This window comes from Pholcus phalangioides, unplaced genomic scaffold (genome assembly GCF_987345545.1).
Source record: "Pholcus phalangioides strain wild (caught in Gottingen) unplaced genomic scaffold, Ppha-v1.0 ptg000011l_1, whole genome shotgun sequence".
Taxonomy (NCBI): Eukaryota; Metazoa; Arthropoda; class Arachnida; order Araneae; family Pholcidae; genus Pholcus; species Pholcus phalangioides.
The window spans coordinates 52,058,323-52,082,420 of NW_028301604.1; the positions used below are offsets into that span (position 1 = coordinate 52,058,323).

Genomic DNA, 24,098 nt, shown 5'->3' on the forward strand with positions numbered 1-24,098 from the left:
TTTCCCAAAAATGATGATACTGCAACAAATTTAAATTCCTCAAAAGAAAATTTCATGGAAACTCTTAATTTTTCAATTGAATAGTTGGTTTTTTGCGTGTTCCAAACGCTATCGACTATGTCGTATTGAAACCTGATCAGAATAACCCTAACTGTAGCAACTTCAATAATTCATTCGAGACATTTCATATTTCATTTGAATATGTCCACTGTTTAATTTACAAAAAAGAAAAGTGCTTCTAAATTTTATTAATAATAATTAAATAATAGCTGTTACCCGCTGCTTTCCTCGCGTGGATTTAGTAATCAGAAAATTACTCGGCGATGATTCGGCCATACAACATTTGAACCTATCATGATCCGCTTGGAAATTGAATTTTTAGAAATCTTGTCTTAGAGTGGGTGTCTACACTATAAAATATAATACTGACCAAATTTCATATTTATAGTTTCAGCGGTATCGGCTCTGCGTGATACCTATATATGACAAACCCCTTGTGACCCCCCTTTAGGGATGGAATTTCGTAAAACCCTTCTTTAGTGAGTCTTTTCATAATAGAATGAAACTACTGCCCGAATTTCATATTTGTAGTTTCAGCGGTTTCGGCTCATCCTTATTTCTCTCTGTGACCTTTAAACCCTCTCATGACCTTTGACTCCCTTGAGGGGTCAAATTTCGAAAAACCCCTTCTTAGTAAGTCTACTAAGAAGGAAAAATTCTAAAAATTGAATTCTAAAAATTTGGAACGATTTAAAAATTTCAGAATCATTCAAAATTTACAGTTTCAACGATTTTCACTCGGCATGATTTTTGTACGTAACATTTCAATCCCTTGGGGGTCGAATTTCGAAAAATCCCTTCTTAGTGAGTCTTCAAGTCATTAAGTAAAGCGACTTAACAAATTTAATGTTTATAGCTTCATCGGTTTCGGCTCGGCGATGATAAATCAGTCAGGACACGTTATTTTAGATTTTCCCGCAATACAAATACAACGCCACAACAGGCAAATTGCCCAACGAGGTGGCTGACTTAAGAACATCATGGATCCCCGAGCCCTACCTAATACTGCTACACCACACATGCACAACCCCCCCCCCGCGGAACCCCAACGAATCGGTACATGCGGGAATGTGCGTGTACGTGTAGTGAAACCTGACGTGAAGTTTTTTGTTTCTCTGTAATGCTTTTTATGTGTAGTGCTGCCATCTGCCACCAGTTTTCATAACTATGAGTGAAGTGTTATGATTGAATGATTTATCGTTGTAGGACTGTTGCTCTCTGTGGCGAGACTTTAACGGGGAGATCGGCTCGCATTTGCGCCTTGAAGTTGGGAACCACAGAAAACAAACTTCAGCCGACCACCACTGTGGGGTTCGAACCCGGATCCTCGCATCGCGAGTCCGTCACTATAACCACTCGACCACCACAGCGGCAAAAAGTGCAATTTTCTGGAGGTGAAAGGGTTTGAACTCATATACCATGAACTCTTCCCATATCTAACTCCGTATCTTACCAACCCACCACATCAGCACTAAATCCCACTAGACAAAATTTCATTTTTAGTGTACGTCCACACTCATATACAAAGTCGCAAAACACGTGTTCCGCAACAATGTTCTGCGACAATCGCAAAGCACGTCCACATATGAACAAAATCGCGCAACACTTGTTCTGCGACTTGTCACTCGACAAATCGAGCGATTTGTTGCGTGACTTTATATGAGAGTGTGAACATACCTTTAACCAATTTACGATCGAAGACGTAATATTGCGTCCAAACGCCAGTGGAATAAATTCAAACAAGTTGTTTTCTTTCTCATCATCTTTGTTATCTTTGAAACTTTGTTGTAACACTTATTTTTTTTCAACATGTATCTTTCTACTATATACATACAAGAGTGAAAGAACAGGTAGGGTGAGGGTGAAAACAGAAATATACTTTATTATCACTGTTATCTCAAGACCATCTATATGCAGAAGGCCTCCGCACGAAGCTCGTGACGTCACTGAATAAAATCATCTCACTTATAGCCATTGGATATAGCAGGCCGACGCATGTGTCATCTACCCATTTTTGTAGTATATTCAGTGGCTATAGGCGAGATGAAATTCAGTGACGTCAACAGCTTCGAGCGGAGGCCTTCTGCTATAAGTGGTGTTGATACAAGTATCCTCGCTTGCCTACCTGCCCCCACTCGGAAATTTTTGAACAGTTGCGGCTATTATTTGCGCATCTGCTCTTGGCGTCCCAGTACGCTGTTGCGAAGCGAAATGATCGGAGCGTCTCGTATAGAAAATTTCGCCAGTCAAACCGTTGTGGGGAAAAAGCAGGGCTTTTGATTCTTTTGGACAGAAAGTTCGCACAAATGTTTGGATATATTGAAAATCATCAAGGATAACAATTTAGCTTTTAAAGAGGTGATACTACCTACACAAGTGAACGATTTTCAACGATATCACTTCAAGTGTAAACAGCGATTTACAGCGTTATCGCCAAAATGAAATATCGAACATCTGCAGCTTCTCCTACATAAGTAAATTAATTATATATTAAACTAAGGAAAATTAACTAAGTTTATTTTCAACTTACACAATTATTTTTTTAAACTAAAAACATTCATTTTATCAGATGGCCTTGAAGCAAAACATGATGCAGACATATCACAGGAAATAGATATTGATGAATATTCTGAAATGCACTAGAAGACGATCCCGATATTGCCGATGATTGATATTTCCGACAATGACAAATATATTTAGTTTTTTTTATTAATGTGTTATTACTATTCATATAAGTCATAATAAACCATATTTTTTTCGCTTTTGAGATATAACAAAATGAACAAAAAAAAACTCGTCAAATTTTGAATGTTTTCCCGATGTTCGCTAATGATTTCCCAATCAAATCAATTTTACACCACACGAAACTCGAGTATGTTGTAGTATAAAAGGTTAGGTTTAAAAAAATCCCATTCAGCCTGCTCGGTAGCAAAGAAAGACCTTCAGCTGGTTCTCAACCTTTTTTGACTCGAAGAGCCCTTTTTTGTACATAATTTTTATGGCAGAACCATGTAGGCCTCTCTTATTTACTTATCTATAAAATCTACCGATTCATTTTATTTCCCTCGAGTCACCGCGGAACCCCTGGAAGGTGCACACGGAGCTCCAGTTGAGAACCGCTGAGCTGGATGATTGAAGATACCTTATGGTGCATGAATATAATTGAGAGCGGAACCACTTCATAGCTTCAGCTGAATGAAGCTCATTCACAAGAGGAATATTCCGCCAAAAAAAAGACAAATAGGAAAGTTAGTCGCAAATGCCACCTCGGGCATCCACCACCGCCTAACTACTCAGTCTGAGGACTTTTGCGGTATCGATCAACCCACGTCCAAACCTCGCCAATATTTGATGGAGAACTGTCATCACCCTCGATCTCAAAAAATCCCACACATTTTCGATGGGTGATAATCTTGCGATTTTGTTGGATACAGAAGTGTGACATTTTTAAACGTTAAAAAGGCTCACCTTGTTGCTGCAGCATAAGCAGTATCATACGTTGCAAGTAATGAAATTACGATTAGTCGTAAAAAACGCTACGATGTCACGTCACTCAGTCTACCCCAGATGCTGTTCAATGCACGATGGCCAAAAATTGTTGAGATGCCAAATGTAATCTGAGCAGTGGTATACCGTGATTCAAAGTGTAATAAACGAATGAGCTTTTTGATAGAGGAACCGGACACACCCCGCTTTACATCTCAAAAGGAAAGGGTCGGAAGGAGTCATCCTCATAAAGCTTCGAAAAAATTACTACTAATTCTACTCATTTAAATATCCGGCGGAATTATTATGGGTCACTAAAAAAAATTTGTAAACATTGATATTTTGAGCGCCAATACAGGCCAAGAAAAAAATGAAATTAAAAATCCCGAAATCACACAACCCTAGTCATGGAGTGATGTCATTCAAACATATGATTAGGTTACAGCACAGAAAATATATATATATATATATATATATATACAGTGAAACCTCGTTTATACGACGTTTGGCTTCTGTCGCAATGTTCCGATACATTTTAATGTTAAAATAATTCATTTATTCGCCACAAAACCTCAATTACTCGACGTTTTCACAACTCGCACACCGAACCTTCTGAAAAAACGTCCATCGAACACACAATTTTTGTATGCAGTGAAAACGCGTTGCTGCAACAGTACTTGTATATTGTCACCGCAATGGCCAAATTTTAGGATGATTGCTGACATATACGAAAATAGCCAGTGAAATAGCCGATGGCCACTTAGAGTGGATTCTTAAGTGATTTGTTTATTGTTTGTTTCTGAAAATACGCAGACACAGAGAATCCAAATGAAACAGGTTTCAATTGTTTTAACGGCCATATGTCCTTTCAGAATTTTTCTTTTCCCAATGTTTTCAGCGTTATCCTCAAAGGGAAAGAAGGTGCACTACACACTACTCTGACGTGACCACCTCAGAGTAGTGTGTGGCGTCCTTTGTTCATCAGCAAGTCTGCGTTGAATAAAGACTAAAATTTCTGTTCAATCACGGTGGTCTTATAAAAAAATCGAATCTAATTTACGTACGGTTAAATTTTGGAGTTCTCATTTGAGCATTTCGAGAATTTATGAACCGATGATACTGGAATGATAACCATTTTGATGTATATGGTCTATTTAACATTTAAGGATGTAGCTATATATTCATTCGACGCGGTTTTTTCCCATTTTTACGAACAGCGCCTGTATCACCCGATTAAAAAAATTAACGGTATTTAATTTATTCCATACAAAACACTTTCATACCGAGAATTGAAACCGGGTTTCTAGACTATTTAGATTAAACAGGCCCTGCTTCACTTGGCCTAGGCCAGTGAACAGTCACTAAATCTCTCGCGATTGACGGGTATATCATCAGCTCTCTTCCGATCGATCATGAAACTTAAAGAAAAAGCTTAGTAAAATTGTTTCAAAGCCCTTTACAATAAAAAAGCTTACGAAATCAAATAAAACAGGTATTTGCAATTGAATATAAAAGGTTGGTCATAATCTCACACAAAGTAATCTATGAGAAAATTTAATGACGGTGTAAAAAAATCGTCAGAGGTTGACATTATAAATCTAAGTCAATCTTCGGGAAGCGAAAAAGCTACAAATATCTCTGGTTGGGGTTTAGTCAGGGCCGCAACTGGATGCTTGGTCAGCCGGGGCAAGCACTCATTTTGGCTCCCCCTTGTATTATTGAATGACAAAATAAAGGGCGAACTTTGCGCCCTCTCTGGTCCAGCGCCAGGGGAAAACAGACCCGCCTGCTCCCCTATAGGCTGAGAACTGACTACGGTTTCCTCGGGTGCGATTGATCTTATCAATAAACGCGGAATTTCGTGTGGAGAGAACACAGCGTTTAGCAACTACGTTTTTTTTGCCGTGTGAAATGCGGGATTGGCTACATTATTTCGCGCCAAGCTGAAGTTGGCTACGGTTACGTACAAATTCGCGTTCATAAATTGTATTATATAACAATAAAAATTTAAGGAAATTATTTTATTCTTGGTTGCAATATTTGCCGTTTGAAATTATTTCGGAGTTCAAGAAAGACCTAAAAGTTACTCCATTTTTGACCGCTCTTACAATTAATCCATGACCAAATCGCACAATTTTTTTATATTGATGACTGGCTACTTAAATAACGAATAATTAATAACTAAATAATTTTCGAAGTTTCAAAAAATTTGATATCAATTTAGCACGTTTTCTTTGAAATGGAGAGAGAGAGAGGGGAGAAGTAAATTTCTAATTTATATTATTTAGAAACTGCAAATTAATCGTCTCAGTTTAATCAAAATAATTATAATTTTTGGAAACCTCATGTGCCAAAAGAAAATAAGGAAAAAATTATTATCTCCTATTTAAAAAAAATTATTTCTGTTCATGGTCAGGAAAAAAAATTTTAGATACATTAAGCATTGTAGAGGTACACATCAATTCACGAAGTCGCCGCGACAATCCGTAGCAAAAGTGACGTATACATTCAAGAACCTGTTTTGGGGCACAGATCAGAAAGGAGGGGATCTACAAAAAATTTGATATACCAACTTCTGAAAAATAGTTTGGTTGTTAAAAACAGCCGTAAGAGATACTCCAGTGATTCTCAAATCTGCCTTGTGATCCTGAGATATTCTGGGGGTTGCGGGGCAGGGTTGGCTTTGTCAAAATCAGATGAGGGGAGGGGAAGCAGAGAGCTGTGAGAAAGTGAAACTTTCAATTACACTGTGTTGGGACAAAAGGGACTAGTTTCAGAATCTAAGCAAAGCCGTCCGTAGAACCAATGCCATCTCAACCCATATTGGCGTGACCCACGGCTTCTTGTTCGCATGGGGTCCCACATGATATGTGGTAATATGGTTTATAGTGTAAATAATTATAATAACCCTGTATTTAATTTAAGTTATCGTACTTTAAGAGTGGTTTTTCTCAAAAACTACTTATCTGAGTACACTCAAAATTTTAGGATGATAATGGAAATATGAATGAATGAGATTTATGAAAAAAAAAATACAGTCGAATCCCGTTTTAACAACTTTTCGAATCCCCCAGAAAAGTTTACATAGGAACAATGCAAAAAAAACCTGGAATTCCTTTATAACGAAGTGATTCCTCCGGTCTCTTGGAGGCTGCAATACTTGATTAGGAAAGCATGTAAATGCTTCTTTCTAAATCCGTTTGAGACATTTACGGCTTTGCCCCCTTCGGGCTTTAAATTATAACGTGAAAAAGGAAGAGCAATTTGAAAGTTCTTGACCACGGATTTCTGAAATTTGGTGTCCCTCCGAACTTGCTACCCTGGCCCGCTTAACTCCCTGTACATACGGCACCAGGGCTGCAACTAGGAAGGAGCAGGCGGTGCGAAAATGCGTGCCATTCCTGGCTGAACAAGCATGTAGTTGTGGCCCTGCACCTCACTGTGTGTTGTAAGGTTTAAGGTATGTACAAGCCGCAGCTAGATACTTTCTTAGCTGCTACAAGCACACTCTTGGCGTCCCCGTGTAGGGAGCGGCTAGAAGAAGTGGTTAAAGGGTGAATTCGGCACCCCCTTTACTTCAGCGCCCGGGACAATACGCCCGATCTCCCTAGTTGGGGATCTTTGTGCGTATATAAATCAAAAACTGCTTAGAAAACAACGGTAGGTGTGAAAATCTGAGTGTCTGAAATTGTCTTCGATCTTACCCGCATACAGCGTTTTGTCGAGACTTTTTCATTGCAAAAACACACAGACAGACACATTCACATGATTCAAAAATAAATACAAGACAGAGTAATTGAAAGCAAAACACGCACAATGCAGCTTTTAGGGACATAGCCGAATCTCCAAGGGACCAGAGAAATCACTTCGTTATAACGAATTTTCGTTATAAAGGAATTCCGGATTTTTGTAGTGTTCCTATGTTAACTTATCTAAGAAATTAGAAAAATTTGTTAAAACGCTATTTGCAAGTATAAAAACTTCTTTCTCTTGAGATGTCTATTTATTTTTTACGTCTGATAATTTATGAATTTATTACAAATGGTCGGCCCCTGGTAATTTATACTTTTTTGGATGAGGTATTAGTTTTGCTAAAACGTTATAAGCGGGATCCAATGCATTTCATTCAAGTATTTTCAAATATATATCTTGGTTTTTCGGCGTAATCACGGTATTTTATGAATGCCATTATAACCAAGTTTTACTGTATGCTCATGTAGAAAAGCAAAAAAAAAAAATGTATTAGAAAAATTTAGTTTTTTCTTTATCGTTTTTTTTTTTTTTATTATCAGTGCAAGAGCACCAAAAGAATTAGTTTGTCACAAATGGAACTTCAATTTCCTCGAATTTGTCTCTCCCCATTTTTCTGGCAACCTGAGAAGAGCAGTTTCTTTGTCCAGTGCATCCCAATTGCGATCACCCTACTCGTCAAACAACTTAATAGACAATGGCAAAGCGCTTGCAGAGCCTCTTCAAGCGCTTTGGACAATGGTAGACGGCAACCCGCGTCCATCCATCTCGCTGATCAGGGCGCTCACCCATCGAGCTTATATTACTGGAGGGAGCATCCAGCCGCCGCGACGTCGTAGACATCTAATGCGAGGAAACCACGTGACTCGGTGCAAACAAACACGATCCCCCATAGAGATCAATGTTAAAATTGCCGATTTTAGCATAAAAAGGCGGAAATTTAGTAAGGTTTTCCGCAGCATCAATAATTTAAAAAATTGAATTGAATTTTTGATTTTCGAAACATTGAGTTCGCTTAGAAATACGAAGCAAAGAAAATTAAATATAAAATAATGAGCCACACCCACTTCTGAGCTGGATATTCATGCAACAACACTAATTTCAGATTTTTATTTATATTTTCTCAACCACGAAAATGAATGTCTCCGTATTGTTGTTATCATCACTTTCATTAATGCTGGAATTATCACTTTCATTAATTCTGGAATTATCACTTTCATTAATTCTGGAATTATCACTTTCATTAATTCTGGAATTATCACTTTCATTAATTCTGGAATTATCACTTTCATTAATTCTGGAATTATCACTTTCATTAATTCTGGAATTATCTTTAATTACTATCATGAAAGGAATGTCACATGCGACTCATGAAAGGAAATCTAAATGAAAAATGAATCGATCTGCCTGTTTTTGCTTCAAAAAAATGCTTGATTAAAGCTGCGGAATTTCTTCAATGTAATTTATATGGGACCCATAACTAATTTCAAAACATCCTAAACCATATGCATTGATGCAATTGAATAATACAGGGTGATCAGCGAATAAGCCCTTATTTAAAAATTAAATATTTGTACAACAAAGATCAATAGAATTATGCGGTAAACGGTACGTTTATTAGCAAAACTAAGAATGTTGTACAGAAATTTCGAAAATTTAGGTTTTTTTTTAAAATTTTTTAAAATTAAAAAAAAAAAAAAAAAACTGGAGATTTTGGGGTTCCGAAAATCCTCATTTGTGTGAAGAGAAACCACTGCATTCGCCTAAAGTTATTGCATGGGCTGCGGTATGCGCCAGAGGCATTATCGGCCACTTCTTCGTGCGAGAAACGATTACTACTGAACGTTACGTTACAATTTTGGAACAATTTGTCAGCACACATGGCGCTTACCGCAGCCCATGCAGTAACTTTAGGCGAATGCAATGGTTTCTCTTCACACAAATGAGGATTTTCGGAACCCCAAAATCTCCAGTTTTTTTTTTTTTTAATTTAAAAAAAAAAAAAAAAAAAAAAAAAAAAATTTCCAAATTTCTGTACAACATTCTTACAGTTTTGCTAATAAACGTACCGTTTACCGCATAATTCTATTTATCTTTGTTGTAGAGATATTTAATTTTGAAATAAGGGCTTATTCGCTGATCACCCTGAATAAGACAATATTCTCATTTTCGTACTTGAGAAGATATAAATAAAAAGCTGAAATTAATGTTATTGCATGGATATTCGCCTCAAAAAAGTGGGTCTGGCTCATTATTTTATTTAATTTTCTGGGCTCCGTATTTCTAAGCGAACTCAATATTTCAAAAATCGAGAAATCAATAAAATTTATAAATTATTGATGTGGCAAAAAATTCGACTAAATTTCCGCATTTCTATGCTAAAATCGGCAATTTTAACATTGATCTCTATGGGGGATCGTGTTTGTTTGCACCGAGTCATGTGGTCTTCCGACGAAAGATGTTGGGGGACACCGTTCTCAGCACTGCCAAGGCGGAGACCGCTGACGTCATACTCCCTCCAGTGAGCTCGATGCGCTCACCACCCGCCACAAAAAAAAAAAAAAAAGATTTTCGACGGATAGTGGCGGTTACAAAAGCCGGTCTGTGCGCTTACAGAATAAACCTATACATGGTCGCTTCCCCCAACCACCTGCAGTCAGTTCTGGGACTTGGTTGCGGTCCCGGGTTTGGTTGCCTACCCCTGGCTTATACAATTGTTGCACCAATTCCATAGATACTTTATGTTCAGCAAAGCTTTATTGAATACTGTAGTGACTAAACCCGGTACGACCACGTCTCTCGGGATCAATGAGCTTATATCGCAGTGGCGACACAGTCTGGTCGTGTTCGGTTAGTACTGTACTGTTGAATAATCTCATCGACATTAAGTCAAATTAAGTAATTTCGTTAGATAGAGTATAAATATCGGTCGAGTTCCACCATTATCGAAATTTTGCGCATAACATATTGGAAACATGTATTCAAACAGTAAAAATTGTTTTTCTTAAAATTTTTTCGAATTTATTCAAACTCTAACGCAGCTAAATCGTTCTCCTTCAGTTTAAAATTAATCTAGTAAAATGTACAAGAAAACTTTTTTTATGATATAATTGGAGAAAAATATACTTAACTAATATATATAGACAAGTATTTACGAGTCACTTTTCTCTGCAGGACTAATTCATTTTATAATGTCCACAAAAAATAATTATTGTGGTTATGTATCACAAAAATTCTATTGATAATCATAATACGCCGCATTTCCATCGTATAATATTAAGTCAATTGAGGTAAAGAAATATTTTTGCTTAAATGAAATTCATGCTTTTTTTCATGTAGGAAAACTCTAATAAACACTTGCATTTAGTCTAACACGGTGGTAAAGAAAAACAAAACAGTGCACCTACCTTCCGCTATGTTATGGTTAAGGGGAAATATAATACCTTGAGTAATCCAGCAACTCTGACACGCCAATGTTACATAAATATGGCATCTGACAGAAAAGCAAAGGAGAAAAAGCGCGGCACATTTTTATACAGACATCTGCAAGCCACTCATTCATGAAGTGCAAAGTTTCCGCGTGATTATCATTACACGTGTGGACTCTGACCCTGCGTAAAAAAATGATCTCAGACAGAATGCACGTTAGGGGACCATCAAGAAAGATATGAGAAACTAAGTTTCGATTCAAAGATGTGGAAATTAAAAAAACTCTAAAATTGCGATTATTTAGTTATTAGTTAACCCCCTTTTTTGTGCACGAGTTTTTTTTATTTATTAATTCAAATGGATGCAGTAGCAACTCTGTTGAAACTCCTGATGTTTAAAATGATTTCTGAAATCAATTCAGTATCCTCGGATGAGAATTACAAGCAAACAGAACGCTTAGTCATGATTGAATAATTATTTTAAGGGAAAACTTATCTACTCTAAAACGAGGAACGCGTGCGTGAGAGGGCTAAAAAATAACTTTGATTAAAGCCCGAGTGAGTCTCGTGATATTTTAATCCTTCAAGCATCGTGTAGCTAAGCTCATAAGCTACAATCAAAAAAATATTCCACTTTATTGACATGGAAAATTTTTTTTTTGCGTTCCACACAGCACATAACACTAAATTTTAAATTAAAGATAAAAAAAATAGCAATCTACCATGATAAAAATAAGGTTAATTATAGTAATTTTTTTAAAATATACATATGCATGCATTGAAGGGTTAAATTTACAAGAAAACTAGTCTATACTTGTCATGTTCGTCAACCGAAGCTGTTGTGGTTTGTTATCATTCTACTCAGGTGAAATATATAGTCGTTTGTCTCGGAGAAAAGACTTTTGAAAGATTACGTCAAAGATTATTTAGAGTTGGTTGAGAAATGTTTCAAAAATTGTTAACTTACTAAAGAAAAATGAACTTCATAGGACCTTGCCTATGTTAAAAATCCCTATTATCTTCGAAAATGTGATTTCATGGTCAAATACAGAAATTTTCGAAACTAATGCGTGCGTATAGCTGCAACAAGGAAATATTGTAATTACTTGTGTGTAAGGCCAGTAATTTAGTTTCTCTAATCCTTCTATTGTATAGCATTTAACATGAAAGAAAAATTTCGTGTAAAACTAATAAGTTATCTGGTTCTTCTGAGAAGAAAATATAACGATGAAAATCATGAGCGATTCGCTGAATTGTGAGAGTAGGATATTGTTCAGTAGGAAACCATCAATTTAGTTGGCCGAGACAAAGGAACAATCGAATACACGCAAATATTTTACTAGAACTACATGCTTTTCATAGAAATAGTCACAAATCTACCCACACTAATGAAAATTTCTGTAAGAAAACTTACAATACAAAAAAATTTAAAGTTTTTTTACGCTGAGGAATAATGAAATTCCAACAACGAGGAGGAGTTGAGCTAAGTAAGCAAAAATCATGGTTATATTCGTTGTTCACGCACGTGAAAGATGACGTCTACATCATCGTCATACTCACTGTATGTGTGTTGTAAGGTTAAAAAGGTATGTACAGGACGAAGCTAGATACTTTCTTAGCTGCTGCAAGCACACTCTTGTCGTCCCCGTGTAGGGAGCGGCTAGGAGTAGTGGTTAAAAGGGTGAATTCGGCGCCCCCTACTGGGTTTTCTTCTTCGCCCCGTATTTTTTGAAAAAATGTACTGGTTCTTCCTATTTTTAGTCGAAGTTTCCGTGAATTTATTTAATCGAAAACGGGCATTCAGGTAATTTTCAACGAATTGATTGAATGCAATATCATAAAAGTTCTGAAAACTTCATGAATTGTATTTTGCTTGGGGTGGGATCGGTGTGATCACCCCCCCCCCCCTCCCATAAGGACAGGGTGATCGGTTCCCCCCATAAGCCAGGTGCGATCCGCGCCTGGCTTATGGTATTGCCACTGAAATTCAACTTTCACTTCATCCCAAAAACTAGAGCCGATCTGATAAAACCAATGCCAGTTTTGGAATCAAGTGCCCCAAAAGCACCCTAAAATCACTAACAAAAATTTTTTTTAGTACAAAATCAGTATTGAGTAGCGTAATCAATAGAAAAAAAAATCAGAAACCAAAAATTATTTTGAATAGGTTCAATTCATAACATAATAAGTTTGGTTAAAGTTTCCGATTGAAAAAAAAAAATCGTAATTTTTTTTACTGTGTGTTTCCACCAGTCACACATTTACATTTGTCTAGCTATAACTTTTGCATCCTTCATTTTGAAGCTTTTTACGCATAAGTTTCGATGACAGTTCAAAAAATCCAAACGAATGTTGTTTTATTGATCAACATGTCATCTAATTAAAACGACAACGTAAAATAACGATCGCGCAGTAAACACGTACGCACTGTATGAGACTTCATTCAAAAAATTTGACTTGGTATTGAAGGTAAACAAATTGCATAGCTGCCAACTTTTGAAAATGAAAATTATGGAGATTTTCGCGCGGACCCGTATTTTATATTAAAATCACTCCCTAATAAATACAAAAGGGATTTTTCCAAATAAAATAGGGATTTTACACACATGGGAATAAAATCCCTACGCAAAAAACAAGTGAAATTGGAAGCCAAAACTTCAATGGTGATCTAAAAAAAATATTGTGTTCAATCAGAAACGATGTGAACATTCTGCGCGAATGACCCCAAAATCATCGGAAGATGAAGAAAAAAAGCGTCAATTTTTCAAAAACACGTGACTTTTTGTGACACTTGCTTGATGTTTTATGATTTCACATGGGTGATGCCAGTCTTTCCACCATGAGCGATGTTCATGTCCTTAACACAACTTGTACAAAAAGAAAAAGTCGGTCTTTTTCTGGAACGTTTGATGAACGGAAATTTATCGGAATAAGTATCTTTAAAATTGATTAAATATTTTTTTGCTTATCAGTATTCATGTTTTTTTATCGCACGTACGTAACTTCAACAAAAAGAGGAAGTTTTGACCATATGCGCGTCACTATAATCTTCAATTATTATCCAGGACTATTGGCTGCTAAGCTATTTCCCCTGCAAGATAAGACAAACAACTTTTCTTGTTACCATCAGAGGGTTTGTAAAACTTCCTTAAAAAGGAATTTCCCACTATTCCCCATTTACGGCGTGTGACGTCCTTTCGAAAGGGGGAAAAAACAGAGGCAAAAGACTTTTTGCCCCACAAGAAATTTCTTAGGGATTGTTTTCAGAAGCGGGGATTCTTTTTAAATGAAATAGGGAATTTTTTGGGACAATTAGGGATTTTTGTGATTTTTGTAAAAATTCGGGAGATTTAAGAACTTTTCGGGAGACTTGGCAGCTACGAAATTGCCACATTTAGACAAAAAAGTGTTGATTTAGCTAAAAAAAAAATTCAAACACATTTCGCTAACACTTTACAAATCTGGTGATAAATTTGCCAACATACTGGACGAAGCCAACATGTAAGCTACACGTAATAGCAAGGTTATACTATCACGCTACGTAGAGGGGGGAAAAACGCCAATCGTGAAAGGAGGCCGAATTTGTCTTCGAATGGGATTAAATATTTCAGTTCATTTTCAAGAAGTGACAACCCCCTGCTGGCGGAGAAATGGACTTTGGTTCGGAGTTTGGCATAAAACAGACCGTTACAAAAATGACGTCGCAAAATTTCAAACCTTATTACTCAATATTCGTCCGATCCAAAAGTGGAACACACTTTTCCATATTAGTTTTTCACAAGGAATCACGTGTGTAATTATTAGACGGTCGATAGTTACCACCCTGTATATCCATGAGCTTGAATTTCATTGGAACTGAATAGTGTTCGATGGTTGAAAATCGAAGATGCTACATAGGAGATAGCTACGTAAATAAAATTTTCGTGGCACATCTACTGGGAATCATTGTGCGTGTGCTAGGCTTTTTACAACAGAGATAACGTAAGAATAGGGTTACTCACACCTCATTTCTTAACCTTAAAGCACGAACTATGATAAAAACTGCATTTTTAACTGCCTATACGTCCATATTTGAGACGTAGAGTTAGTATTCTGGATTAACGGAAATCCCGTCCTTAGCAAAGGATGTGTGAAAAAAGAAACTTCATTTGCGAATTTTTCCATTACGAATCAGGTTTTGGACATTTTCTTTGGTGCAAGGACCTATGAGATCATGCTACGGCTTTAAGAGAATACATTCTACTTGAGACCAAAACTTCTCTAAACATGATGCGATACATACATACCCCCCCCCCCCCCCGTGAGTAAAGGTTGATTCACAGTCACGTGAAAATATTGTTCAATGCGATTTTGCACTGCAGCAGTCACAAATCACAGTAGTGGTACATTTGGGCCGGAGGTGGCCGACACAGACCATAGTTCTCCAAACATTTTTTCTTTACCGCCCCCAAATCAAGAATTTTCCTTGTTACCCCCCCCCCTTTCCCATAGACTTCTACATTGTATTCGTAACCGCCGTCCCTGGTACGTTCCACACCACCTCAGGAAGCGATATTGCCAAATTTAGTAAACACTGACAGTCCCAACGTCATTAACCGACAAGATTTCTAGAAAATAGTAGTTAGACGACGATGTTCCTGGCCGCTGTTCTGTGTTACTCGTAGCGTAAATCGGAGCCGCCCTTAGAGGGTGTGCGAAAGGTGCGGTTGCAACGGGTCCCGCGTTTTTGGGGCACCGCAATTACTGTAACAAAAATTTCTTTCATAAATTCTGAACTTTCATCATTTTTGGAATTCTGAATTTTCATCATTTTTGGAATTCTGAATTTTCATCATTTTTGGAATTCTGAATTTTCATCATTTTTGGAATTCTGAATTTTCATCATTTTTGGAATTCTGAATTTTCATCAATTCTGAAATTATTTGTATCATAATATTCTGAATTTTCGTAGGAACTAGAATTATTTCTTGCCATTTTTACACGATTTTCATTTTCTGAATTTTCGATTCTCTGAGAGAAGAAAAAAATACCACACATACAAGGCTAGGGCCCCGAAATATATTTCAAGACTCCTCTCTGTATCGTTCCAATTTTAGTATATGTACTAGCCGTACTGTACGCGACTCCTCTGGCCCCGCTATTATTTTCGCACCAGGACCCACGTCTGGTAAGGGTGGCCCTGGCGTGAATATGCAATACACTGAAACTTCACTACAACGATATTCGATATAAAGATAAATTCCACCACAAAGACATTTCTTGAAATCCTCTTTGGAATGCCCAAAAGTCTATGTCGAACTCCTCTCGATACAACGATATCCTTTACTACGATTAATCCCTCTATAACGAAATTTTTTGAGGGTACATTTCGAAACCACTACAACGAAATTTTTTATATTTCACTCAAAATCACCATCAATGTATTTTCGAATTCTTCACCAGTGTTTGTTCTTTCTGGGGTGTTTACCGAGTGTTTAAAACACTCGGTATTTTTTACTATTTTACCTAGGGCCGCAACTAAGGGGGAGCAGGCGGGTCTCGTGCCCCGGGCGCTACACCCGAGGGGGCACAAATTTCATTCTGAAACCTCACCAACATTACAAGGGGGGCGTCAAAATGGGTGCTTGCCCCGGGTGACCAAACAGATCTCTGTAGCTTAGTGGTCAGAGCATCTAGTTGCGGCCCTGTACCCTTCTAAAGTGCTAATGAAGTTGCGGCGATATTTTTTTGTATTACACAAAAATGTTGCGTGGAAAACTACTTTACAGGGTGAAACAACTACCTGAATTTTATTCAAGTAATCGATTCGAATTTTTCCCTGCGAATAAATCTTAATAAATGTATTTTATTGTGATACTAACGCCAATTCAGAAGCGACTCCAACAACAGCATAGATTTGGTGGCGCCTGATGAAAATACTTCACCTCTCGATACAACGATATTTTTTCTTGGTCCGCAGAGTATCGTTCTATCGAGGTTTCACTGTACTCACCTGCACATCAGTTACTCGTTTCAAAATACTGGAAAATATGTATATTTTTTTGAAGTGAAACTTCTTTAGCCACGGTGCAGTGAGTTTTTTTCCATGTGACTCGAAAAGTGAAATGAAAATTCTTTTCTTTCCGATAAGATAAAAAATGACCGATAAACACAGTTTATTAGTTTGTCAAATAGAAATTTATTAGAAATCTTTAATGATAGTTTAAAAAATGCGCACGCGATAGAAGCGAAACTTCTAGGTTGTTTAATCTAAAAAGTAACCTCTAGTTGGTTTGTGCTAAGATATAAAAACTTATAAATATCGCGTCATATTTCACAGGTTAAACGGGTGTTGGATGCGCTTGGAAATCTCACGAACTCAAACTTGTGAAATGATGCAAGTCAAAGCATGATTTTGATGTCACTGATCTAGACCAAATTAACTGAGATCAGGAGGTGCCGGAAATGTATATGCACCCGTGAGCAGGGCCGTAACTAGGATTTTGGGGGGGGGGGGGCAAACATGATTTTGCTGTCCCCACCCACTGAAAAATTCGATGATTTTATAACAGTATTTTTGATCAAGGAAAGTTTTTTTCTGGATATCAAAGTCATCAGAGAAAAAAGTCATCACGTCTCCGCCGGGACTCGAACCGAAGCCCTCTTGCATACCGGGCAAGCATGTTACCATCTACATCACTGGAGACATGATCCTGCCTTCCTTATTTCACGCCGTGGCGTGAGGCACTGAAGTAGAGGGATTAGTAGACTCTCTTAACTTCAGGAGATGGCCCCCGGGTGGGACGGTTTAGAGTGAGATAGATGGTTTTTTTTTCTCAGCCCGAGATATCAAGGAAACAGTTATTTTCCGGATATTATGGTAGCATGCTTGCCCGGTATGCAAGAGGGCCTGGGTTCGAGTCCCGGCGGAGACGTGATGACTTTTCTTTCCGAGTTCACCTCAGCATAATATCCGGAAAATAACTATTTCCTTGATATCTCGGGCTGAGAAAAAATGCCATCTATCTCACTCAGTATTTTTTATCTTTCCTAAAATTTGTCGCCCGGGGTAGTTGCCCCCTGCCCTTGAGTGCTCTAACTTTATGCAGGGAATCTCAATTTCTGAATAAGCCGAGACCGGCTTTACAAAATACTGCGGGTACTTCAGTACCCACTGCAAACCTGTCGTTGTTGGGATACCCGAGTCTAGCCAGGGCCATGAATCAAACAGAGCTCCAAAAGTATAAGCTTTCAATAATTCTGAAATTGTCTAAAAAAATTCAGAATTTTCTCCATTCTGGAACTATTTCTTCCAATTGTTTTTGTTAATGGCTTGTTTTATGTTCATCAATTTTCAATCATTTCACTCCCTAATTTTGGCTTTAATTTCCCCTCAATTTTGAATTTTTTAAATATCGAATTAATTCGCTTTCAACAAGTCAACATTATCATTAGTTCTGGAGTTAATTTTTTTTTATTTGGGTCCTTCAGAAAACTCGTGTTCCACAGAGTATGCCACGAGGCTTACGAACGTAAGTAACAACAAACATACGATTCAAGAAACTCAAAAATTGCAATACAGCGTAATACAAAAGGATAAATGAGATCAGTATGTACAATAACATACGGATGCAATTCGAAAGCGCAATATAGCACCAGTGGATGCCATATGGTATCAATGCAAATGTTAAAAAAAAAATTACAATACATACATGAATTGAAAATATACGACCATACACACACACACGTACATATATATCGTGAAAATAGTGAGAAAAGATAAAAATAAAAGAAAAAGGAATTAATAATTAAATGAAAATTTGATTAATTATTCAAAAATCAAAAACAGCACTTGCAAAGAAAATGAGAATGTACACTAGTACACACTGGATATACAAAAAATAAAATAGAAACCAATTATTTCTTCGCAAAGATATTTTGTACATATATTTTTAGAATGCGAAGGACTTCCTTTGATCTGACCAAATCGGACAATGCAGGCGGCCAAGAAATAGACAGTTTCTTAAGTTCTTTTCTGAAATGAATCCTCTCCTTCGTCAGATTTTTGCATGGCAAAAGATGCGTAGGATCTTCATCGGTTCCACAACACAGCGAACTACTGGCAAGTTTCATTCTGAATGAAACTTGTGAAAAACAGTGAGATAACACTGAAAATTCCCATGCCCAGTAATAAATTAGGTCAAGTGGAAATTTGTAGAGAAATGGTAACATTTCATTCTCGCCGGAATCGAAGGGAAGAATTTCTTCACCGGCCTGGCATTTCTGGAACTGATATTCTGTGTTCCACTGATCGATTGATTTGTGTCGATAAACATTTATAGTGAATTACTACTTACTAATTGTCACCAATTTTTTTGTTTAGGAATTTCTCAGCATTTCTGAAAACGTGAATAAAGATGCGCTACCTGGTGACGTCTAACTTTGCCATACTGCCAGTGGCAATATGATCACCACTTCAATTCAACATAAGGAACGCCACCACCATCATGGCACGAAAAAAATATTTACAAAAATAAAAACAGTAATACCCCAAAATTAAGCGATAGGTGGGACCCACGATAACCGCGTTAGTCGAATTCACGTATGTCCCGGTACAATTTCGCATGCAAAGACGTAAATATTAGTTGATTGAGAACAAAATTTAGGAACAAAAAACATATCTAGGTAAAAATTACAATAAAACAAACGCAGTTATTCCACCACAACGTACTAATAGTATAAGAGCATATGTCGAAAATAAAGGTCCTGCTGAAAGTTCATGTAAATTTTTTACACCAAGGTTATTACGTTACATTAAGGTATAGGAAACTTAAAAATGTTCGGTGTCAACTTTTATTTTCACCGTTAGGGATAAATTAGTCAATCATAAGGTAAAATTTGTACTGTTTAAGAAGTCGCATACCCCTTTACATGGGGAAAAGTTAAAATATTAAAAATATTTAACCATTGATTTATTAGAAATTTTTTCATATACTTTTGATTAAATATGCTATCTTATTCCAGTATAAAATTTTACGTATCTTCGATACTTAATTTTTCAAAAATTAAAAAAATTAAAAACCAGCTTGCGCACGTGATAAAATGACATCTATGTAACCAACCATACAACATTGAAATTAAAATGAAGGAAACGGTTCATTTCATAAAAAATTTCAGATCCATATATATAAATTCGTTTTACATTAAAAAAAGTAGAATTTTTCAAAATTTAAATTTTAAATAAGAATGCTACGAAGTTGCTTACGAAATCGGTTACATAATTTTATACGTTATGTCAATTAAACCTTCATTAAACGGAAACCTGTGTTCAATGGAAAAAAAATCTCGGTCCCTTGCGATTCCGTTGAAGACAGGTTTCACTGTATTTTGCGCAATTATAAGTATATAATGATATTTTCCGCACTAAAGTGATCAGAAATTTTTTAGAATTTAATCTACATTTAGTGTAGATAATGTAGTATGGTGAAAAATGTACATTTTGGTTCAGTTAGTCATCGTATTCTGAAGAATTACAATCAGATACATCGACAGTACGTAATCGCGAATTTATGCATTTTCCTTCATCCCCTTCACATTTCTGTACATGGGAGTTGTGCAGTAACAAAAACACCTCCCAGTTTTACACATGCTAGTATTAGTCACATGCAGTTAGTTCTATTATAGTATCTGGATCAGGTCATAAGTCGGTAATAGCTGGAAAAAAAGTTATCTTTTTTCAACCATACAATTCTGGCAGAGAGAGTCCACATCGGTTCAATATTCATTAGCCTAAACTAAAGCTTGATTATGAGCTTTAAGTGTGTGCGGTTTCAGTTGGAGGTAGATTTTGTGATTCAGCTTGCAGTCTCTTAAACATATGCCAACGAAGGTCTTTAACGTTAGCTATTTGTTTGGGTGATCTGTATAACTGGCACGCAAATTCTTCTAGAGCACCGAAATATGCATCAAATAAATGTTTTTCCTTTTCTAGTGCCGCAAATGCCTCAGTGACACGTGGTTCAACATTTAGGAAAGCTCGCTAATATGTTAATTTTCTTTTTCCATTAAACTTGCCAGTGAAACTGTAATGAAAAACTGTCACAGCCAGTGAAACTTTTGTAAACCAGGAAGTGCATCAACTAATTCCGCTCCAAGACGATCATATATCAGCTTGAGAGCAACAATTCGTTTTTTGGTTCAATCCCAGTTATTACATGAGATTTCGCTCCCAAAAGTGGATATAGTCTTAATTCTGGTATGAATACATCTGTTCACTATGAACAATATATACACTATATATCTCAATTTCGCAGCATGAATGGCTTGGTAAATTAGTATCGTGTCAGCTTCTTCATGACAGATTTATTCTCCTTTAATTCCATAATTTTACTGTTGATTCCAATCGTAACAAATTTTCCAGCTGATTTCCAAGTTAGCAGTTTTTCACACACATTTTTTTTTTCTTTTTGGATTCTGTTACTCACAAAAGTCTCAAATACTGTCCTTTTTTCATCTTCACGTTTACATATACCATGTCTAACGTTATCAGTTATTACAGAATTTGTAAAGACATTGACGAGTTCACCACTATCTTCTTTGAATGGGTTACAGGTTTTCAGAACAGCTCGTAGTTTCTTATAGTCATCATGATTAAAAGCCGCTTGTAGTAAGTTGTGGTACCTTGATTTTCTGACACTGGAATAGCCACACATTGTTTCTGCATCTCTAGACAATCTCGAAAGCTCTGGTGCAATAAGGAAATACTTAGTCAATGCCTGAGGACTCAATGTCTTGCCTGGTATGCCATAAGCCTTCAAATTACGGTTTTTTCTCGGTCTAACGCCCGATCAATTCCAATTCTTGTGAATGAAATGTCACGTTTTTATATATAACACAGAAGTTTCCATTTTCAAATTTCTTCCATACTTCTGGTTCTGTTATTCCCAAAGAAGGTATTTTATCACGATACTCACAAAAAAAAAAGCTGGGCATATTTTATTCTATTTTCAGTGAAGAGTAATAGTCAAAGTTCTTCAAGGATAGCCAAATGCAGAAGCTAAAATCCAAGCCGAATGTCATTATAAAAATGTAAACTCATTTTCATATAATATTGGCTCAATTTAAAATTATCGGTTGGATTTTTTAAGTTTTATAAAAGTTTGAAAGATCTTTTACAAAACTTGAAATAAACAACCAAAAAACCTATAGGTTACATTCGAACGAATATTAAGAAGTCACCAACAAATAAGGTAAATACACAAATGTGATGTGTATTTTTCGTGCATTTGCCTTATTCGTCGGTGATTTCTTAATATTCTTGGGAAGAGAGTTTATCTACTCTTCCACTCGAGCGAATGTAACCAATAGGCACCAGGGTGGACAAATCGAAAAAAAAATCTAGGCGCCATAAAAATTTTTACCCGAACAATAAGGTCGAAAATAATGTTTATTTTGACCCGTTCAGGATTGTTAGTAGATATGCTGCTATAAATTCCAAACATTTTGTGCTGCTCTCAGCCTGAAATTTAGCAATTACACAAAGAAAGTTTTAGGCACCAATACAAATTTTTTAGTCGCCATGGCCACCTGGTGCCTGGGATTTGTTCGGCCCTGGATTACACTATAAAAGTTTGATAAAAGATCTTTCATAAAACTTGAAAAATACAACCAATAAGCGTATTGGTTACATTTGAGCGAATGCAATAGGCTTATTGGTTGTTTTTTCCAAGCTTTGTAAAAACTTTATAGTGTAATCCTGGCCTTACAAAAATATCACGGAAAAAAATTGATAAAAGCGATGGATTCGTAGCCTAAATTTTTTAATTGCATTAGAAAACATTCTATTATCTTTTTCATATATCGCGATAATGCATATATTCTTTCAACTATTTTCGGGTCAGATTGAATAAAAACTGATAAAGGTAGAAAGATTAAATTTTCTGAACTTCGTCATGGCGACAATATGCGTACGGTCCCTTAAACTGGGTAGAAGGAAAAGCGAAAGCTTAAAAATTGTGGAATTAGAAATACTAACAACCTTTAGATAGTCCAAAGGAGGGGGTTAAAGCTACGCCATGCGGTTTGAGACCATTCTCTGAAGAGCGGTTTAATTGCTTTTAAAAGCTCAAAGTCCTGCGAGATCTCATCTGTTTAGACAGCACACCCTCCTTTATTTATAAATCATACGTTGTAATGTAACTGCACATTTTTATCCTTTTTTATCGGCAGTTCAGTCTCGAAATGGAAACAAACGGGTGATTTGATCTTGCCACTGATTATCAAATACATTTTTGTTAGATTTCCGCCTACCATGTTTTCTTTTACACTGTTATGTTATATCTGTGATAAGTTTGAGTTATTTTTAGAGCATCGCTTCTCGTCACGCAATCAATTGCTCAATTTGTATTTCAATTTATAATCGCCGTATTGTAAGGCCGATATTAAACTATAAGTTTAATAAAAGATCTTTTACCAAACTAGAAAAAAAAACAACCAATAAGCCTAACGTAACCAATGTGCTTATTGGTTGCATTTTTCAAGAAATTTTATAAAAATTTTAGTGTAATCTCGGCCTAAGGCCGGTATTACACTATAAAAGTTTGATAAAAGTCCTTTTATAAAACTTGAAAAATGCAGTCAATAAGGTCACCGGTTGAATTTTCTAGAATGTAGCCAATAACCTTATTGGTTAGATTTTTCAAGTTTTATAAAAGGGATTTTATGAAACTTTTACAGTGTAATACCGGCCTTAGACATAAAATTCTCGCTCCTGAAATCGGGATATTTTGGTTTATGGACAATCTTAATTGAAAACTTTGATAATTTTGTCAGTGCAGGGAAAATGTGGAAAAAGAATTCCTTTTAAAACAAACCAGTACTTTTTGAAGAATCCAATACCATAAAGGCCGTAAAAAAATTTTGTAAAACCTGAAAAATACAACAAGCTGATCGTTTACATTTGAGCAAATGCGACCGATCAGCTTCTTGGTTGTATTTTTCAAGTTTTATAAAAGCACTTTTACAAAACTGTTATAGTGTAATCCCGGCATAAAAAGGAAATGCGTAGTTAGAAAACATGAAACCAGGTTTTTGTTTTCAACCTGGTTCTATACACTGAGAAGCCAGAAAAACTGGTACACGAGATACTCAAGTGGGCGTTTGGCTGAGCATTTTTTGTACAGTTTGCATGCAGACACTAGGTTGATGACCCAACATTGTAACAATTTGAAGCAGCGTTGCGTTGCACGTGTATCTCATGAAACGATTCTTGTCAGTCGATGGTCCCGTTCCTTCTTTTTCCGCCCACACCTTTGCCGGAAATTTGATGTTTTTCTGAATTTATTTTTTCCCATGGTACAATCTTACTTCACTGTGGCACACGTCTGCTGAGACGAA

General features: G+C 36.5%; 1 protein-coding gene across 3 annotated transcripts in view; it reads right to left on the reverse strand.

Moving 5' to 3' along the window:
- Window positions 1–24,098, reverse strand: part of Baldspot (elongation of very long chain fatty acids protein baldspot) — a 58,379-nt gene that overhangs the window by 2,766 nt on the left and 31,515 nt on the right. The window contains exon 1 of one of the 3 annotated variants that reach the window (XM_089239651.1): window positions 10,704–10,942. The exons of the other annotated variants lie outside the window; for them this stretch is intronic. The gene's annotated coding sequence lies outside the window, so the exon portion shown is untranslated. Of the gene's footprint in view, window positions 1–10,703; window positions 10,943–24,098 lie in introns of those variants that run through there. 3 annotated transcript variants of the gene reach the window in all.